This window comes from Camellia sinensis, chromosome 13, assembly GCF_055761805.1.
Source record: "Camellia sinensis isolate YWXY chromosome 13, ASM5576180v1, whole genome shotgun sequence".
Classification (NCBI taxonomy): Eukaryota; Viridiplantae; Streptophyta; class Magnoliopsida; order Ericales; family Theaceae; genus Camellia; species Camellia sinensis.
This window is the reverse complement of record NC_138973.1, coordinates 84,828,968-84,850,305: the sequence shown is the minus strand read 5'-3', so window position 1 is coordinate 84,850,305 and position 21,338 is coordinate 84,828,968. Positions and strand designations below refer to the sequence as shown.

Below are 21,338 nucleotides of genomic sequence, written 5' to 3'. Positions count from 1 at the left end.
AAAGGTACTCATGAATTGCGACAAAATGTTAGGATCACTAACACCGCAAAATAGGCAATAATCACCAAATGTTAGTTCACTTTCTTCTTCTTTTTTTATTTTTATTTTTTGGGAACTAAAATGTTAGTTCACTCAGATTGTTTGTATCTAACATTTTTAATTTTTTTTTAATATTATGATTCACAAGGCCAAACACAATCTCAAATAGGCAATAATGCCGACAAAATCACGTAGTTTACAATAAACTAGTATTCCCCAAATTATATCCCTAGTTAATCAGGATTACATGCAATTCAAGTTCTCTATCTCTTCATTTTCTATAAAATTAAAGTAAAACAATATAACAACTCCCCCTTTAATTTCACATCTTTAGTATAAGAGAAGCTGCTGTGTATAGAGCCCATGCAAGAAATGTGGAAATGATGGTAGTCTTAGTGGGTATCCTTCCTTTATCAGTTCTCAACACCATAGCCTCATAAACTGGGCAACAATTCAACACCACAAAACCTGAAATCAACAATTGACCAAACAATCCCTGTGAGTTCATGCCCCTTAAAACTCCGATCAACCCTCCAACAAACGCGATTAAATTGATTATTTCTGCTACTGCTAGTGACACAAACATGGGCGACTCAACTCCAAACTCAAATGTCCCTTGATCATACCTTTTGCCCTATTCATTGTCTACTACTTTGCTGGTGACATAGAATCCCTGTGTGGCAATGCCTAAGTACTTCGATACGAATTCTGTTAATCCAAACATGTGACATGTGACTCCCCTCACCATCCACATCCTTTGATCACTCCACCACCTTTGAAATGTTCCTTTGGCTAAGATGTAGTCAAGACAATCTTGTCCATAGCTCCCAATAAATAGAAAAATGTACAAGAAAAACTAGTTATCCGAAACCTGTAACATTAGTTTAATTACAATTTGGGGTTAGTTTCCATACATAAAATAGAATAACAGAAAAGTATAAAAACAAAAAACCTTATACTACATCTGTTGAGATTTGAAGAAAATACAATAAAATCTCATGAGTTTGATATAATTACAATGAACTCCCTTAAAATTTTAATTCACATAATATTTAATCGTGTTTTCATCAAAAATTTGTTAATCATATAGATGAAAAAAGACTACGACAAATCTTTTACACTGAAATGTATATTTTACGTTGTTTATCTTTGTGTGTTCACACAATTTACATTAGTTTCAGTTTTTTTTTTTTTTTGAACAACAAAGAAATTTTTATTAAAGATATGAAAGAGAATACAAAAAGGGAGCTAAACGGTGAGATGTATCATAGCGCTGATCCCACATCCCAACTAGATTGGCACATGAGAACAAGCAAATCATGTGCAACCGACATAGCATAGCACCAAAAGAGTACAATCTGTGTAGCTTCAAGGTTGTGCAAGAAGTCGGCAAGGCACCAACTTAAGAGAGGAAAAAAAAAAACAGAAAGAAAAAAGACTAAAAACATAACAGACCAAAAGGAGGCAGATCCAGCGAACAAACAAACAAAACTGCCCCTAGATCAAAGACAAGAGCATGTAATTATGTCAAAAGGGATATTAGTTTCAGTCATTTTAACCTTACTAAAAGGAAATAAATGTAATTATGTCAAAATTATTGAACTTGTATTTTCTCTCAACCTTAGTGGAGATCAATGCAATGTACCCAAACAAAAATGTGCTAATATGTTTTGGCTCCAAACATCCTTATCCCTTAATCTCAATTCACTCACAGTCGTTGAATATTTATTGAAATTTTCACATTGCAAAATTCTTACATGATCTAATAATTGTGAGTGGATTAGGAGAGAGGATCATAGATATTTGGGGATAGAGGGTACTTAGTCTATTATCCTTATTATTTTTACCCATTGTGGGCTTAACATGCAATAATGCTATGTAAATTCTAAAAAAGTGTTATGTAAATTACAGTTATCTTCTCTGAGTTTTAGAGAAATCAGTTTTGGCGTATATATCGACCTCTTTTTTAGTAAGGTTAAAGGAACAAAAATTAGTGCACATATTGTGAAGATAAAATAATAAACATGCTAATATATATATATATATATATATATATTTCAATGTAAAAGACATAACAGTATCATTTTTTCATACATATGACTAACCAATTACCGATAAAAAAGGCGTTAATTGTTATGTGAATTAAAAACCTTAGGGTTGTATTTCAATCATGAATTTGGGTAGGAATTTAAAAGGAAAAGGAAAAGGAAAAGGCGACAGAAACAAAAAAAAAAAGCTTATATCTCATACACATTTATTTCATCTTTTCATTTCCTTTATAAACCTGTACGTAAATTCATAATTCAAACACAACCTAGGGAAACTCAATTTTAATAAATCAAATTTATGAGACTTATTATATATATTTTTTGAAACTTCAGTAAATGTTAGTGTGATTTATCCACAAAAAAAAAATATATATGTAATTCAAATTTAATTAACAAGCTTTTAGCTTACCTTGTGTGTGTGTTGATATCTGACCACACTGCCAAACAGGTACTCTGCTGGAGAATATCGGCAGAGTAGCTTGTGCCCGAACAATCTGTCACAGAAAGATAAGACTCCGGCGATTGTTCGTCCACCCGGGAGCAGTCCGACGATCAAGTCAGTACTCAATTATCTCTCAAAGATAGCAAACAGTGTTTAACTCACTAGCCAGGATACAAAAGGCGTACCTTAGACCCATGAGGGTGCCTTTCTTTTATAGCTTGCACTAACCTGGTCCTCGTAGAAGCCTAGCTTCAATGGACTCTGGCTCAATACTTATCTTGGACTCCCAGTTAGATAGAGATAAACTCCCTAAGAGCTTTATCTTTATCTAGACTGAAGTGCTCCCTTATTCTAGGACTCTTGATCCTTATCTGTTCAACTCGGATTTCGGTATCTCCGCAAGTAACCTCGGCCTAGCTGAGATCACCTCGGCACCATGACCAGGACACGTGGCACCTCGGCTGGAACTTCGGTGCCACCTTGGCCACGTGTTGTTATTTACAAAAATATGCCCCCACAACTGTCCCCTAGGTTTTATTACCTCAGCATCCTGAGGTGATGGAACCTATATCGTTTGTCCAAATAGCACGTTGGCTAAAAACTTTACTCTACCTCTTCATTACCAAGGTCATCGCACGTCGGCTCCATCTGTCCAAGACTACATTCTGCTTTACCAACGTCCAAGAACCAAGAACCAAGGTTTTTAATTTCTTTAACCGAGATCACCCTCCTAGCTGAGGTCTTTGCTTCATTAAATCAAGAACTCCAAGAGTTCTATTTGCGCATGAGTTGTCACGCACGGTTTCTCAACCGTTTTATCCACGCGTTTTTTCCTTATTGACCTGTACCTGACACGCGCCATCAGGTCGCATCGCGTCTACGCACGCCGCCTAAAAAGCACGTCGTCTAAGGCATATTCAATGTAATTTTGCCGCCTTTTCGTGTTTTAACAAAAACACTCTCTCTTTCAGTCTCTTCACTTTTGCATCCTCATTTTCCCTTTGAGTTCAAGCTTTTTCTCTCTCTAAACAAAAAACCACCATTTTCGTTCTCTGAAGCTTCTGTAACGTGCTCTGTTCTTCCCCTCTGGCAAGGCATTCACCGTTCTGCTCCACGCACCACCATCATCTGATTTTGGCGTACCTCACACCGGCATTATTCTTTTTGGTAAGTCACTGTTTCCCCTCCTTTCAGTTTTTGACTTACTTCAAACTTTGTTTACGCTTGTATGCTGCCATTATGAATCTGTTCATGTTCTTGAATCTTTGCTTGTATTTCGAATTTCATCATGTATGTTTGTGATTTTGCTTCTATCCAATCTCTTTCTGGGTGTGTGTTTATACATACTACTCACACATTTGTTATTCTGTCACTGTAGTTGGCTTTACACATCTACACACATTTTGTACAATGTTCTTGAATTTCTATTCGTTTTCTTGAGTCTGAATCATGCTCTTTTTTATGTTTCCTTGTTGCATTTGCCAAATTCTTGCCTTCAATTCTCTATTTCCACATAGATTTAGGCTTGGGTTTTGATAGAAATTACTATCCTTTAGGAAAATTGAAACAAATTCCCCTAGATCTTGAAAAACCCTTGCCCCATTACCTGTTTGGGGTTTAGCTGAGGTCTTTAAACCCAAACAAACCATTTTCTTCTGAAATCCTGCATCCTTCCCCTTTAGCCGACGTTATGGGTATGTTCAGGTGGAGGGTAGATAACCCGGGCAAACTAGAGTACTTTTGGACAGAGTTCTACATCCCAGCCGATGTTCACCTTAGGCTGGCAAGGGAGGAGGACTCCATCATGCCTGATGGGGACTCTATGCCTTTTTCCTGTGGTGGCCTTCATAGAGTGTAGACTTAGGTTCCCTCTCAACATCTTCTTCTGCCAAGTCCTTCATTATTACAAACTTTACCCAATGTAGCTGGCCATTAGCTATTACAGAGTCATTAACGGTATAATTGCCCTAGCTAGTAGAGAGAACGCTAGGATAACTCTAGCCGATATCCAGTACTGTTACACTATGTGTGGCCTAAAATCCGAAAAAGGCTATATCTATTACCTTAAGCCGAGATCCACTGAGTACAAACTCATCGCCGACCTCCCAAACTCTAACAAAGGTGCTGGAGATGATTATTTCATTGTCTCGGGCAACTGGGAGTTCCTACCAGATGATGACCTCCACCTCTGTGACAACCCTCACCTCTGATTACTGCTAAACTGTGACTGAACATGATAATTAACTGATTACACTGAAATTCCGAACTGATTGATTGAGTGTATTAGTTTAAATGCATTTCTATCTGTTTGACTGCTAAATGATCTGTTCGTGTTTTAAGTTTCGAACTGTAAATTGAAGGACTTATCGGCGACTGAATCTAAAATTGATCGATATTTTATGCTAATTAGGATTTATGTGATTTTATGATATATTTAATTTAAATTTGATTTGGAATGATTAAATTAGATTAAATAACATTAAATTACATTAGTTATGTTTATTACCCTTTTGCCATTAGTGGGCCACTACCTACAACATTGTTTTGGAGCCTTTTGATGCATCATACTTGTTCATCTCTAGAGACAAAACCGAGAGAAAGAGTGAGTGAGGAGAAAACTTAGCTTCAAGTGAGATTTGGCCTGGTGACTTAGGAGATGTGAAGGTTGATTGCATAATTGAGCTTCTATACCTAAAATTGAAGACCTAAGGTAGGATATTTACCTTCTTGTTTATGAATTCAAATCATTTCTTGCATGATTCATGGAGGAATAGGAGCTTAAGGTCAAGAATTAAATTAAAGAGTTGATTTGAGTAGCTAAATCATGCATGCATGTACACATTGTTGAGTTTTGAGGTTGATTTCATGGAAATCCTCACATGCATGTCTATATTCTAGCTATGGTCCATGAATTCATCATGTTTTTGAGTGAATTGACTCATTTGGTCAAGTATTTGAAGCTTTGATTTCAATTGAACACTTGCATGTTACATATACATTATGTTCATGAAGTTTTGTTTGGATTTGTGTTTAATTGAACTACCTTTGGGCCTTGATTTTGCAAATTGATCTTTGAAACATGTCATATTATGAGTTTTAAAGTGTTTTCCAGAAAATTGGCCCAAAAGAATCAAATTTGATGCTTTAAATGTTGAATTTGAGCTTGGAGGTTCAATCTGGAAATTCCAAATTTTGGACCCACGCTCGAGCGTAAGACTTCACGCTTGAGCGTACAATCTGAGTACATGCATCCCGCTCGAGTAGGGAAAGTAACGCTCGAGCTTGAAATACGTGTATCCAGTACTTTGCATGTGTTTACAGTTCGCTCGAGCGAGGGAATGCACGCTCGAGCGAGGACTTGTGTCTCACGCTCGAGCGGAGGTCGAGCATCCGTCGAGCGTGAATTGCATGCATCCAGTACTTTTCATGAAGTTTGTAGTCCGCTCGAGCGAAGGAAGTCACGCTCGAGCGGAGCACCTTTGTCTACATGTCTGCTCGAGCGTAGAAAGCCACGCTCGAGCGTGGACCCCTGTTTCAGCAAATTTTGAAAAGTATTTTAAAGTGCATCTTTGTATCTTCATTCCATCGTAGGCATTCCTAGGCCTAGTTAAGGCGTCTTAATGAGGATATTGACGTAGAACCACACCGAGTCAAGTTAGGGACTAAGTTGTTGATTCCCAAGTGCGTAACTTAATGTGTGTTCATTTTGTAACTGTGTAGGGTTGGCATCCGAGGATGCTCTCTAGCCTCTCTGTAGCCCAGTACTCTATGAGTAACAATGTTGTAAAGATATGTTCAATTTTGAATACTTTCTGAATGATCAACTGTACTGCTTTTCGCAATGATATTTCTTACGGAATGAATGTTTGTCCTATTTATGAACTGTATTCGTGGCATCCATAGCAATTTACTGTTACTGTATTGTTACTGCTACTGTTACAGAGATCTCTGTCGATTCCCATGTTTGGAAGCACTACTGTTTACTGATATGATGGCCATCAACTGACTGTTCGGTCTGTTAAGACCTACTGTACTGTTTTGCTATTGGATGTACCACATATAACTGCTATGGTTTCTAAATGACTGATATGACTGTTTAATGACTGAAAGGACATTCATTCTTAACCCCTTTACGCATATGTTATTCATTGGGCTTTAGCTCACTATTTATATTTATATGTAGGTGTCCAGGCACCGGACCGGAGCTAGGAGCGTTGGGTTAACTCCCTTTTTGTCAAGCCAACCATTGTGCCTCACTGTGAGGTTCCAAGTGTGGTCAAGCTATGGCTGCCTTGGGGTGTTTTAGATTCTCCCTTTCTGTTTCTGTTTTGTATAGACTGCATGAGACTTGTACTGTACTGTGCTAATTAGGGATTCGGTCCCTAACCTGAATGTTTGTATCTGTGACGTATGTATATATGTTTTGGTTATCTTGTGGCTTGTTTATAAAAAGTCTTTTTACATACAGACTGTCATAGCTTATTGGACTTATTTTATTACTGTTTTGGTTTCTGCCAGCCCCTGTACTCTGTATTACTGTCTTTACTGTTAAGCAGGCCTTTGATAATCACTGATTACTGGCCGATTACGGTGCTAAACCCATAGGGGCGGGTTTGGGTCATGACAACCTCTACCCTTTGAGCCGATCAGTCTTAAAGAGGGTAGTGGTAAGAACCAAGTGTCACTTTACCTGTTTTCAAGTCCTTACTACTTTGTTCCTTTTATGTGTTCTGACGTCTGTTTTTTACTTGCAGCTCTTCCTCAGCCACCAAAAGACTTCCGCAAATCCTTCTACCCCAGCAAAGATTTCAAGAAGCTTCTAGGCTTAACAGTGAATCAGTGCAAGGTCTCTTTGCTGCTCAACTACATCCCGACCTACAAATCCACTCTACCCGACGTCCCCAAGAAAAGAAAATCTCTACCTTCAGCAATAACTCCTCCTACCACTTCATCACCACGGCCTGACCAAGCCTCAACCTCTGACCCAGCAAAGCAGCCATCAACATCTGCTCCCCAACTGATTCCTCCAGTGCAGCGTCAACGTCGTCACCGAGTTCCCATTCTTGTTCCTGCTGGCAGAACTCGTAGCCAAAAATGCCAAAGTGCTGAGACGTCGGCTTACGATCCAGCCAACCCACCCGCTGCACTTCCAGCAATCCACTTTGGCACAAAAGTCACAGTCGCCACTACTGCCGATGAGATGGGACGCAACAAGGCTGTTGTTGAAGACCTTCTAGTCGACATCCCTGGTGTTGTCACAGCCCAATCTTCAACTTCACAATCCCAACCCAAACCAAAGCAAAAAAGGGTAAAGAGGGCCAAGGCAAAAGCCTCTTTCACCCAAGTTGAATCTGAAGATACATTTCCAATCTCAAAGCTTGCCAAGATTGAGAAAACTAGCTCCGTCGCCGAAAAGAGACCTATTGAGGATGACCCCTTTGAAAATGCTAAGTCAAAGAAGCCAAGGTCGGACTCTGTAGCCACCTCGGGTTCACTCAAAGCTGATGATCCTTGGGCCCCATCTATTATGATCGAGGATAAGCCAGTCAGAACCGGTGATAGCACTGCTGACATTGAGGTCGACGTTGCCCTCTCCACGGCATTGCTCCTTCCCAATGACCTCAACTATATAGCCGAGGTTAGCGAATATGAAAATTTTGCTCTAATGGTGCAACATTCTGTATTGGTAAACTCCTAACACTTGATACTTTTTATTCTCTGTTTTCATACTAAAAGAGTTTGCTAACTTTGTTCATTCCACTTTTTCTAGGCGATCCAGCATGCCCACTCCTTTGCGATGTAGGTTGAGGACTTGAAGAAAGAGCTAGTCCGCAAGACAAAGGAGGCTGTTGGCTTGCTTAAATCCTTAAACAATGCTGAGGCCAAGATGAAAGTCTCGCTAGATCAGGCCAAGGCAGCTAAACAAGCCCAAGATGAAACTGAGGAAAAGACAGGTGCTGCAGAGGCTGTTGTTGAGGTTCTCAAAGCCGAAAAAAAAGAGGCCGAAGCAAAAACTGCCGAAGCCTAAGCAAAACTCTGAAGTGCCTTGGTCATAAAAGATGCCGAAATCAAAGCGGCGGACGAGAAGGCCTATGCCGAGGGGGCAGCCGATGTCCTCGAGGAGTACAAAAAACAAGTTAGACAGGCATGTAACAAGGGTTACACCCTTGGTTAGATGGCTGCTCTGAAGGAGTTGGCTGTCCCTAAGGATTCTCCTCTTCATGATGAAGGCCGACTTGTAGTGTCATTCCCTCCCGCTTCAAGCCAATCTGAAGCTAAGGCTGGAGGAAAAAAGCAGGAAAAGAATATGAAGAGGAAGAAGAAGATAAAGAGGCCAAGGTGGCAGCTGATGCTGAAGTTTCTACTGGGGCCAAGTCCCCAACTCTGAATGAGCAAGTCCTGGACTTGACTCAGGATGAGGAGGACGAGGTCTCAAAAAGTGCCTCCCCCAAGAAGACTATGCCCGAGGTGCCTATCACCAAGAAGAACCTCGATCAAACTATATAAGAAATTGAAGCCGAGCTCGAGGCTGAGAAGGCTGCCAGGAAGATTTCCCAATTGTCTTCTGAGGCACATCCTGCTACCGACGCCGAGTAGTCTTCACTAACAACTTCTATTTCTGTGCTTTGTAGTTTTTGCTTTTTGAACGATGTTAGCTTTTATTTGGCCAATGTTCCTCTTTAGTCTTTGTAAATGAACAAGTAATCTCCTATGCCAGGCCGAAGTGCCTTTTTGTATCTGAACATCTTTCTTATCTGAATGCAAGTCTTTCCATTTTCTTCCAAGTGTTTGAATGTGTGCCTTCTTTTCTTCTATGTACCATTCCATACTTAGAATATTTTTGCATATCTTCAAAAGTACACCTTAACTGTGTAATCTTCTTGGGATAATATACCTCGGATATATCTTCTAAGTACACTTTTATCTATGACCTCTTCAGAGTACAATACATCGGACATAACCTCTTTATTATTTATCTCGGCCTTGGCTTAACACTTGAAAACATTATAAAAATATTTTCACAAGTGTTGTTTTAAACTTGTCATTTCAATTTCACTTATTGTCTTTTATCCAGACTTCGGCTTAACTTCAACTTGTAAATTTTTCTGAAAATTTCAACAAGTGTTAAACTAATTCTAATTTGTGAATTTATCTATAACATTTCAACCCCAAGTCCCAAGCACTTTAAACTTTTACTCATCATTCTCCAGTTCTCTGTCCCTTAATGTGAACTTCAGTTTCACTTATGTTCACATTAAGCATGTGCCTATGAACTTGTTGCCAAAGTGAGATTCAAACAAAGACTAGCCGAGGTTCTTAACCTTGGTTTCTCTGTTAATCTTACTGAAACGCACTTGGTTCCAATCTGAGTTCGATTTTGCATAGCAAATCTAGGTTAATCCAACTTAGTTCAACTTTATTATATGCAAGTATAATTTAACTCTGCCATATAATGAGTCTAAGTTATTCGTGATGTTTTACTCAGAAATATTGCTAACTTAGTTCAACTTTATTATATGCAAGTATAATTCAACTCTGCCATATAATAAGTCTAAGTTATTCGTCATGTTTCACTTAGAAATGTCGCCAGCTTAGTTCAACTCTATTATATGTAAGTATAATTCAACTCTCCCATACAATGAGTCTAAGTTATTCGTCATGTTTCACTTAGAAACATTGCCAACTTAGTTCAACTCTATTATATGCAAGTATAATTCAACTCTGCCATATAATAAGTCTAATTTATTCGTCATGTTTCACTTAGAAATATCACCACAGGACTGGCCAGTCGCATTACACAAGTTTGAAATTAAAAAATTGAGCTAAAATTTTATTATTACTTCGACTAATAACAAAAAACTTTAAAAAACAAAAATCTAATGATAGAAAAACTTCAAGCTGCAAGTATTCCAAGGTCTTGGCAACTCTTTGCCTTCACTGTCCTCAAGCCAATATGCCTCATTGCCGGCGACTGAGATGATTCTATAAGGCCCCTCCCAATTTGGGCCCAGCTTTCCTTCTCTGGGATCCTTCTTGTTGCCGACTATCTTTCTCAAGACGAGGTCCCCAACTTGAAACTCTCTTGGGTTGACCTTCTTATTGTAAGCCCTAGCAAGTTGCTGCTGGTATGCCCCCAGTCGAATTGCTGCTCTCTCCCTTCTTTCTTCCAACAAGTCTAAGTCTCGGGCCAATAATGCCTCATTAGTCCCATTCTCTACTCCCTGGGTTTTGATCTCTGGGATGTCGACTTCTAATGGGATTACTGCCTCTGTGCCATAAGTCATGGCAAATAAGGATTCCCTAGTTGATCTTCTCGGCATAGTCCGACATGCCCAAAGTACATTAGGTAACTCATCTACCCATTTTCCTTTGGCTGCTTCCAGCCTCTTCTTGATCCCATTCAAGATAGTCTTGTTGGATACTTCTGCCTGACCATTGCTTTGGGGGAAGCTTGGAATGGAATAGTAGTTCTTGATTTTGTACTTTGCACAAAAGCTCTTGATTAGCTTACTGTCAAACTACGTGCCATTGTCTGCAATTATCGCCATTGTTGCAACATCTCGAATCTTTGCAAGGGACTCTGCTTCTACTCACTTGGTGAAGTAATCTATTGCTACCAGCAGGAATTTTCTCTGTCCAGTCGCTTGAGGCATTTATCCAACAAGATCTATGTCCCACTGGGCAAATAGCCAAAGACTGGACACTAGGTTTAAATCTGCTGCTAGTTGATGTATCAAAGGTGAAAACCTTTGACACTTCTCACACTTTCTAACATAAACTTCAGCTTCTTTCTACATATAGGGTCACCAGTACCCTTGAGTAATGGCCATATGAGCAAGTGACCTGCCCTTAGCGTGGCTTCTATATACTCCTTTGTGTATTTCATACAGGAAGTCTTCAACTTGTGAAGGATGCACACACCTCAAAAGGGGACCAGTAAAAGATCTTCTGTAGAGATGTCCTTCTGCCGTCAGACTGAACCTTGCCCACTTCAGTCTGATCTTGTGTGCTTCTTTGTGATCATCTGGCAATTTCCTATCTCTAAGGAACACTAATATCGCATCCATCCAACTTGGTCCTATCTCCACATAGATTGCTTCATACTCCGTGTTCAGTGGTTCTATACTTGGGCCTGACAAATAGTCAACCATTATTGTCCTTGTCTTTCCTGATTTTATTGCATTAGCTAGGTTAGCCAAGGCATCAGCATGGCTGTTGTCATATTGGCTAACTTGTTGTAGTCAGCAATCTTGGAATATGGTTACCTGTCTGACAACCTCCTTTACATAGGCCATCATTCTTTTATCTCGGGCTGCGTATTCGCCTATTGCCTGGTTGACGATAAGCTGGGAGTCACAGAAGACCACCACCTCATCGGCTTCCATTGCAGCTGCCAACTTCAATCTTGCAATCAATGCTTCATATTCTGCTTCGTTGTTTGAGGCCTTGAACCCCAAACGAATTGATTGTTCCAGCGTCCGCCCTTCTGGCGATACCAGCACTACTCCTATCTCTGCTCCCTGACGATTTGAACTCCCATCAACAAACAAACGGAAGGAGTCGCCAATGTAAATATCGTAGAGCTTGAGTTTTTCTTCTTCCTTCTGTTCTGCTATCCCCAGCTAGGATTATTCTTGTTCACCTGGACATCCTAAACCGCGGCTCAACGGAGCCCGATGTGGGATGGCGCCAGATGTGAACTCGGCCACGAAGTCGGCCAGAACCTGGCCTTTGATTACTTTTCTGGGTCTGAATTCCAGGTCGTATTGGCCCAACACCACTACCCATCTGGCTATCTTGTCGGTCAGGTCTCCTTGCTACAACAGGGACTTTAAAGGATGCTCAGTTAATACCATAATCTTGTGGGCTTGAAGGTAATGATTCAGTTTCTTGGAGGCTATTACCAAGGCCAGTGTCAGTTTCTCCAAGGGTAAGTATCTGGTCTCTGCATCCGCTAGGGTTTTACTTACGTAGTATACTACCTTTTTTTTCTCATTTCTCTTCTCTGATTATTATTGCATTTACTGCATACTCCGAAACCGCCAAGTACAAGAATAGTTCCTCTCCAGATACTGGATTTGGGAGCACTGGAATTGTGGTCGGGTATTTCTTCAAGTTGGCCAAGGAGACTTTGCACTCTTCTGTCCACAAGAAATCTGTGGCCTTCTTCACTAAACTAAAAAAAGGTTTGCATTTGTCAGAACTTCTACTTATGAACCTATTCAGGGCTGTGGTCCTTTCAGTCAACATCTGCACTTGTTTTGCCGACATCGGGCTCTTCAAGCCCAAGATGGCCTTGATCTGATTTGGGCTCGCCTCAATGCCCCTTCTGGTAAATAAGTATCCCAGGAACTTTCCTGACCCAACTCCAAATACGCACTTCGACGCATTGAGTCGGAGCCGAAATGTCCCCAGGATATCAAAGATTGCTTTCAGGTCGGCCAGATGATCCTCAGGCTCTTTGGTCTTCATGACCATGTCATCAATGTATACCTCCACTATTTTGCCTATTAGATGTCTGAACATCTTAGTTACCAATCTCTGGTAAGTTGCTCCTGCATTTTTCAACTTGAAAGGCATCACTCTGTAGCAATACAGCCCTTTTGGGGTGATTAATGCAGTTTTCTCCTCATTGAGGGGGTACATGGATCTGATGGTACCCTTTGTAAGTGTCCAAGAAGCTCATCCTTCCATGCCCTGAAGTGGCATCCACCAATTGGTCAATCTTGGGGAGTAGAAAGCTGTCTTTGGGACAAGCCTTATTCAGGATGGTGAAATTCATGCAGACCCTCTACTTCCCATTTTTCTTCTGCACAACAACTTTGTTTGACAACCATGTTGGATAGTTTACTTCTCAAATGGCTCTGGCCTCCAGCAATTTATCCACCTTATCTTCTACTGCCTCAACATGCATCAAAGTCGGTCTTCTAGCTCATTGAATGACAAGTTTAGCCAACCTGTCAACATTCAGTCTATGGCAAGTGATCTCGGGGTCAATGCCAGACATCTCGTATGGCGTCTAGGCTAACACCTTAATGTTTGCTCATAAGAAGGCTTCTAACTCACTTTCCTCATCCTCGGTCAATCCTGAGCCGAGTTGGAAGAAAAGCTCTTCGTCTCCTTGCTGGACTAGGATCTTCTTCAGGGCTTCCTCACTCTTCTAGGTTGGTTCCTTACCGACGTCCTCCAGGACCTCCATGTCCTCGTCCTCAATCTCTACTACCTCTGCTTCTCGTATGTTGCAGGTGGATTTCATTGCTTCCATGGAGCAATTCTTTGCCGGCACTTGATCTTCTCTGTCTTCCTCAATTCCATGCTCTGTTGGGAACCGCAACAGCTGGTGCAGTGTTGAGGGAACAACCCCCATTGCATGCAGCCATGGCCTTCCCAGGATAACATTGTAAGGGGAGTGGGTGTCAATTATTGTGAATTCTGCGTTTACCTTCTTGGTGCCAGCCTGCACCTCCAAACTTATTACTTCCAGGGGCCACGTCGGCGTTCCGTTGAACCCAACTATTGGACCATTGGACTGCTCCAGATCATCTTGGTGAAGACCAAGCTCCTTGTAACATCTGGCATATATGATGTCACAAGAGCTGCCCTGGTCAATTAGAATGCGCTTTACCTGGCACTCTCCAACCTTGAGGGATATTACCACGACATCGTTGTGTGGATGCTGCACTATGTCTATGTCGTCTTCAATAAAGGACACCATTGGTCCCTGGTGCTCGTCTGCCCTAGGTCTTTTCTGCCGGACATGATACACGTATTGTAAGTGTTTCACCTATTGAGTTTCCCCACGTATCTCATTCTCATTGACCTTTGAGTGAATCACATTGATCACTCGAGGTCCGCCTGCTTGTGGTTGTGGTGCTGGTGGAGGTGGTGGTGCTGGTGCCTAAGGCAGCCTCACTTATTCTTCCATTGTTCTGGCCTTATCTACTAGGTCCCTTAAATGACGTTGTCTTACCAGATCTTCCAAATGTGCTTTTAGGGCTCTGCACCCCTGAGTCAGATGCCCGTCCTCATTGTGGTAGGCACAGCGCTTCCCCAGACTTCTTTCCATAAATTCACCTGAAATCTTCTCTGGTGCTCTATAGTAGGGTTGATTCCTGATTCTTTCTAGGACTTTGTAAATCGGAATTTGGAATATGGTAATGACTGCCTGTGCAGCCCTTAGTCCTGTCTCTTGCTTGCTATATCTAGTATTACCTCGGCCTCGCTTCGGCGAGCTGTTTCTCTTCTCTTGTTTTGATGCCTTTGTCCCTGCTATGTCTTCCTCGGCTCTCGCATACTTCTCGATCTTGGCCATGAGTTCGTCCATACTTTTTGGCAGTGTCTTTGCCAGTGATTTTCAGAGCAGACAGTCATCATTCAGGCTATTCTTAAAAGACACGATCGCCACCTCTTGGTTGCACCCTGGTATTCGGTTGAACACCTCATAATACCTCTTGGCGTAAGCCCTGAGCCTTTCATCCTCGCTAATTCTCAGAGCCATCAGGAAATCCACCCTCAACGGCTGTAGTTTGTTTGTCACAAACCTGGCTACGAACATCTCAGCCAGGCCTTCCCAGCTTTTCACAGTTTCTTTCGGCAACTTGTGAAACCAGTCTGATGCGATTTCCCCAAAGAATGAGAGGAACACCTTGCAGAGCAACGGCTCGTTCCTGGTGTACAGTGTCATTGAGTTCAGGTACAAGCCGACGTGAAAGTTAGAATCAGACTTACCATTGTATATCTGAAATCTCGGCATGTAGAACCTCTTCGGGGCCTCAAATTTGTCTAATTCTACCGAAAATGGTGTTCTTAGCTTGACCAGAGAGGTTACCTCGACATCTTGTCACTTCCTCTAGAGGTAATCGCTCAAATCCTCCTTGGTCCATCCAGGAGCTTGGTTATCAACAGATTTCAGCCTTTTTGGTGTGTTACTCCTGGTGTCGTTATGAGTCCTCTTGGACCTCCCTCCATTAGTCGTGTCGAAATAAATCTCCTTCTCTTGAACATACTGATGTCCTTTGGTGTAGGCTTCTTTGGTACGATGTGTCTTCTGAGACTCTTCTTTCATCGACTCTCCCCGCCCGACCTCCCGTGAAGGTCGGTGAGAATGTTCCTTTGTCCTGTTACGCTGAGGGACTGTAGGAATTGTCTTCTGCCCCCCTTTCTAGGCATCGTTCTTGGCTGCCGGAATCGACGTGCCTTGTAACGGAAATGGTGGCTGCATAACGTTATTCTGCATCATGAAACTGACGACTGATTGTAGGTCTGCCAATTTGTTCGCCATTCCCTTTAGCTCGCCATCCCTCCGCAGGCATCTTTTTTTCCATACCTGGAGGTCGTTCTCATTATAATACTCGCCTCGGTCTGCCTTCTTTAGTATGTCTTCCTCTTGACCGATGTCTTTATCTTCGAGATTCTTATCCCGAGGTTTTTTATTGCAGTTATCCTCCTTTACGTTAGGGTCAAAGTGTTTACCACTTCCAGTAGGGATGTCGTCCCTAATCTTCTCTTTTTGTCCGTCGTTGGCCATCTATTCTCCTTTTTTTCCCACAGACAGCGCCAAATTGTGTGTGTTGATTTCTAACCACACTGCTAAACAGGTACTTAGCCGGAGAACACCGGCAAAAGAGCTTGCGCCTGAACAACTTATCATAGAAATATAAGACTCTGACGGCTGTTCGTCCAGCCGGGGGCACTCCGACGATCAAGTCAGTACTCAATTATCTCTCAAAGATAGCAAACAGTGCTTAACCCACTAGCCAAGATACAGAAAGTGTACCTTAGATCCATGAGGGTGCCTTTCTTTTATAGCTTGCACTAACCTGGTCCTTGTAGAAGCCTAGCTTCAATGGACTCTAGCTCAATGCCTATCTTGGACCCCCAGTTAGATAAAGATAAACTCCCTAAGAGATTTATCTTTATCCAGACTGAAGTGCTCCCTTATTCTAGGATTCTTGATCCTTATCCGTTCATCTTGAATTCCGGTATCTCTGCAAATAACCTCGGCCTAGCCGAGATCACCTCGGCACCATGACCAGGACACGTGGCATCTCGGCTGGAGCTTTGGTGCCACCTTGGCCACGTGTTGTCATTTACAAAAATATGCCCCCACACCTTGGAACCCCAATTAATCTGGTCCTCATACTTGCAATCTGCAACGTAGTGCGCCAATGCCAATACTTGTTGGGCCTGGATGGGCTTCCTTACAACATGGTCCGGCCTCAATTCGAGGATTTCGGGTGCCAGAAAAGATAATGGGCCTCCAAAAAAGACTCGGCGAGAGAAAAAACATCCAATCCCAACATAATTTGGGCCTAGCAGGCTGTCCAGTCCCACAGGATTGATTTGGAACAAGCTTTTAAACTCACAAGCATAAATATCGTCCTTGTTGAGCGCATGAAAGATCTGAGGAAATTGAGCATACCCTAAATTGGGCCTAAGTTTAGGGTTTGAGAAGAAACATAACATGCAGTGAGGTGTTTGGGGATCATTGGAATACATGTCACAATCTAGGGTCAGGATTATAGGAGCATTTGTCATGATTGTTGATACTCGAACCTTTAAAATAAATAAATAAACTTAAAATTAAAAAAAATTATCAACAACTTATTTATTTATTATTGTGGATAAATCATACATACATATTTTGAAGTTTGCTTAAAATACAATTTGTCTTTGTAATTCTGGAAATTATATCTGTCCTTTGAAATTTCTAATTTCATTATAAATTGTCCATTTTATTAATAAAACATCAAGTCAATTAATAATTTTTAATGATGTTATAAATTTATTTTAATTCAGGTAATTTTATCATTGTATAAGAGAGCATTTAAGAATTTTATTTTTTCAGTTAATTTTGTTAAATAAAAAACTCTAATAAATGAATATTTGTAATTTTTCAAACCACATAGATCAATCCGTATTTTAAGAAAATTTCCAAAGGTGTTTTCATAATTTAGCTTTTATTTATTTATTTATTTATTTTTGAAGCAACCTATATATATGTTTTATGTTAAATGATGTCAGTCTTAAGACACCACAAAATTGGGTCTTAATTTGTTCATTCTTTAACAAATCAATAAATGGTATATAACAATTCACTTAGATGTAAATTTAAAAGTGCTGTTTTAGAATCTTAAAGATTTTGCTTTATTTTAATCTTACAAAAGAAGATTTAAGAGATAATTAACTGTACAGTTTTTTTTTTGGTATATGCTCTGACCCATCATTTTAAGTTTTATTCATTATTATAGTTCATACTTTTAATCTAAATAATAAGTTCTCGTATAAAAATTTGATTTCTAAATGATTTTCCAACGCTGCTACAGACCTCTACTGGGGGTCGACTTCCACTGAGAGTCGACCCCCAGTGACGTGACGGGCCTTCATTGGTCAATTTTCTGTTTGTTTTTTTTTTTTCTTCCAATCCCGCAGTGCCACGTGGCACTGGGGGTCGGTGGGGGTGAGTTTTACTGGGGTCTCGCGCATTTTTTGATGATTTTCCTTAGGTAAATATGCTCATCGATCATTCGTAATTGAATCTCTCTCAGCAGGGCCATTCACTTCTATTCAGAGGTGACTGGACAAATGATTGTTATAGTACATATGCAATGTGAAACTTTATGGAAAAGGAGCTGGAATTTTTTGCCTTAAAAAATGTCTCCTAATCTTATTATTTATAATCACATCATTTAATTTTTAATTTAAAAAATTTAAAAGCTATGAAAGCATAAGAGAGGGATTAGTATGTTTTTGGGACGAAATCTTAATTCTAGAAAAAGAATTTTTTTTTTAAAATGCGGATAAAATAGTGTAATGATATACAAACATAAAATATATACGTGATTTGGTTTCTCTCAAATTGTCATCTTAATTTGAGAGAGTATTTAGACTTGGTAGATGTATTTTGAAACCGATATTGATGATCCCAATCATTCGTTTTTTAAGACTTGTCGAGAAGAATATTAATGTAAAAAATTAAGATAATTGAATATCGATGACTATAAATTTAAATCATATTTATTTTAAAAAATAAACGATAAATATAATTTTAAAAATAATCATTCATTTTGACGTTGGTCCTTCAAGTGGTGCCCAAGAGAGGCAAATGGTGTGGCTCATTGGGTTGCTAGAGCTGGGCTTAGGGGTTCCCTCCCTCTTGATTGGGTCAGGCACACTCGATTAGAGCTCGCTAATCTGCTTGATTCTGTTTCGATGTAATTGAGTTTCTTCAATCAAAATACAAGGAAAAAGAAGAAGGAAAAGATTATCAATTTATTATTTATAATACAAATTTAATTTAAATATATAACTATTGATATTCGATCATTTTGATTTTTTATATGAATAGTCTACTTAACGAATTTTAAAAAATGAATAATTCGAATTACCAAAATCGATTCTAAAATGAACCCAACAAGCCCTAATACTCTTTCAAGTTGAAATAGCCAACTTGAAATAAGTTAAACCCATGCAAAATATGTACAAAATGATGAGTTGAGTTGTGAGCCTATTACTTTAAAACTTAACACCCATCAAAATGATATTTTATATACAAAATTATCACTACTATGTCATTTTCATAATTAATTCAATATAAATTTATTTAGGAGGATTGCATTTTTCAATAAAATATCACGTGACATCATCATTATGAATTGATATATATATATATATATATATATATTTCATTTTGTTAGGCAAAACAAAAATAAAGTCATGAAAGCCATCAGATGAGTATGCCATACCCAAAATTGCTGAGAAGGAGAAGGAAAAACTTACAAGGGCATTGAGGGCACCAGCCGATACATAGATAAGATTTGGAAAAATTATTAATAGGTCCTATTTTTTAGACTTATTATCTATTAAGTCTTATTAATAAATTTATCAACTGATAAATTTGTCAATCTCTTGTTTTTATGAATAAATTTATAGTGATAAATTTATCAATATCTTTATTTTTATAAATAAATTTATAGTGATAAATTTATCAATCTCTTATTTTTATAGTGAAAAATTTCAATTAGAACATAAAAGTAAATAAGTCTAATTGGTAATTACCCCATAAGATTTGGCATTGATTCGCCTGTGATGTCTTTGTCTCTCCCAATCTCCAACAAAGCTTGCTATTCATTACAGAGGTGTTGTGATTGTAAACACATTGATGTGAAGCTAGTGTCAAACTTAGACCACATCCAATTAAAGTTTATGATTAAATTTGTATCTTAAGAGTGTGTTATTTTATCTCATATAATATATTAAAAGAAAATTCTATAATATATGTTTAGTTATGATTTTTGTAATTTTTGGTTATAATCTATTGTGGTGTTAATTAACTTAATTATGAGCTCTTGTTATCCCTAGTGTTTAGTTATAACTATTGGTTACAATTTATTGTGATGTCGATTATGATTTATTGTGATGATTATTTTGATTATGCTTTATATGTATTTGGTTATGACTCATTATGTTTTTTTTAATTATAAATGAAAATAATTTAGTTATGACATTTGTAGTAATTAACACCACAAATATCATAATTTATCTATAGTAAACACAGTTTTAAAAGTGTGTGTTTTCAAATAATCCTAGATTAAATTATAAAAATATAATTTTTTTTCCCCCGAATTTGCTTACTCTTAAATTAAGTAGACTTGGCCGAGGAATTACTATCTCAAATCAAGCACCACTTTCACCCTCAATCAGGCCGGAATTAGGAGAAAATTATGGGGGTCATGACTTTTCTATTTTTGTAAATATTATTGTTTGTCATAGAATTTTAAATATATATATATATATATATATATATCATTTTATATATAAAGTAGTTCCCCAGTATAAAAAATATATATGTCATTCTTCTTCTATCTTGAATTTTCTTTCTATTTTACATAAAAAAAAAACTTATTCATCATATTAGAAATTGCTTCTATGGTATTTTAATTTTTTTATGTATATATAATTTATATATCATATATACATACATATATGTGTTTTGTGTACATGGTGAAAAAAAATTATTTTTCTTTTAGCCCCTCTGATTATGAAATCTTAATTCCATCCCTGCCAAACAACATTTTCCCCCCTTATACTTTTCTATTCCTTTTTATAAATTACTTTTAAGATCCAAACAAAACATTAAAAAAAATTCAAAATGAAAGAGACAGTAAAATTGGATAAGAATGGTAGATTCACCTGAATAACAGTATGATGGTCTGGGCGAGTAAATCCTTGAGAAGTCCATTTGTTGAAAGCCTCACACTGTTGTTGGTTAGTGATGTACTCATCCCCAACCTTCGCTCTCTCAATTACATTCTCCACCCTTGCCTTCATGCTTTCATACATCATCTATAACATGATTCAAAAAAATTAAAAAAATACGGAGGTGATTAAAAATATAGAGGTGTATCAAGCTATAAATGATACATTTTTAGTCATCTAGGTAGGTAGAGAATTCTTCTTTCCAATCTACCCTATCATTCACTCAAAATATCTCTCTCTACTACATGATTAGTTCAGAATGGAGATTTTCCTTTCATAATCAATGATACTTAAAAATTCACAACATATCTTTATTTTAAATAAAAAATAATTAAAAAAAAAATTAATTATAACTGTTAATTTTAAATTTCAATGATACACTTTAATCATATAAAATGATATAAAAAAATTTATTGAGAGAATCAAAATCTCTCTTCTAGATGTGAGGTGGTCTAATGAACAACTATTTACATGGTTTTGGCCGCGGTGACCACATTAGTTGCACAAGAGTTACTACAAAAATCCATAGTAATAAAAAAAAGAAAAAATTA

At 38.7% G+C, this 21,338-nt stretch overlaps 1 pseudogene; it reads right to left on the bottom strand.

Annotated features, from left to right (window-relative positions):
- Positions 1-202: 202 nt before the first annotated feature.
- LOC145805528 (cellulose synthase-like protein G3) lies at positions 203-20,871 on the bottom strand (annotated as a pseudogene).
- Between the last annotated feature and the right edge of the window lie 467 nt (positions 20,872-21,338).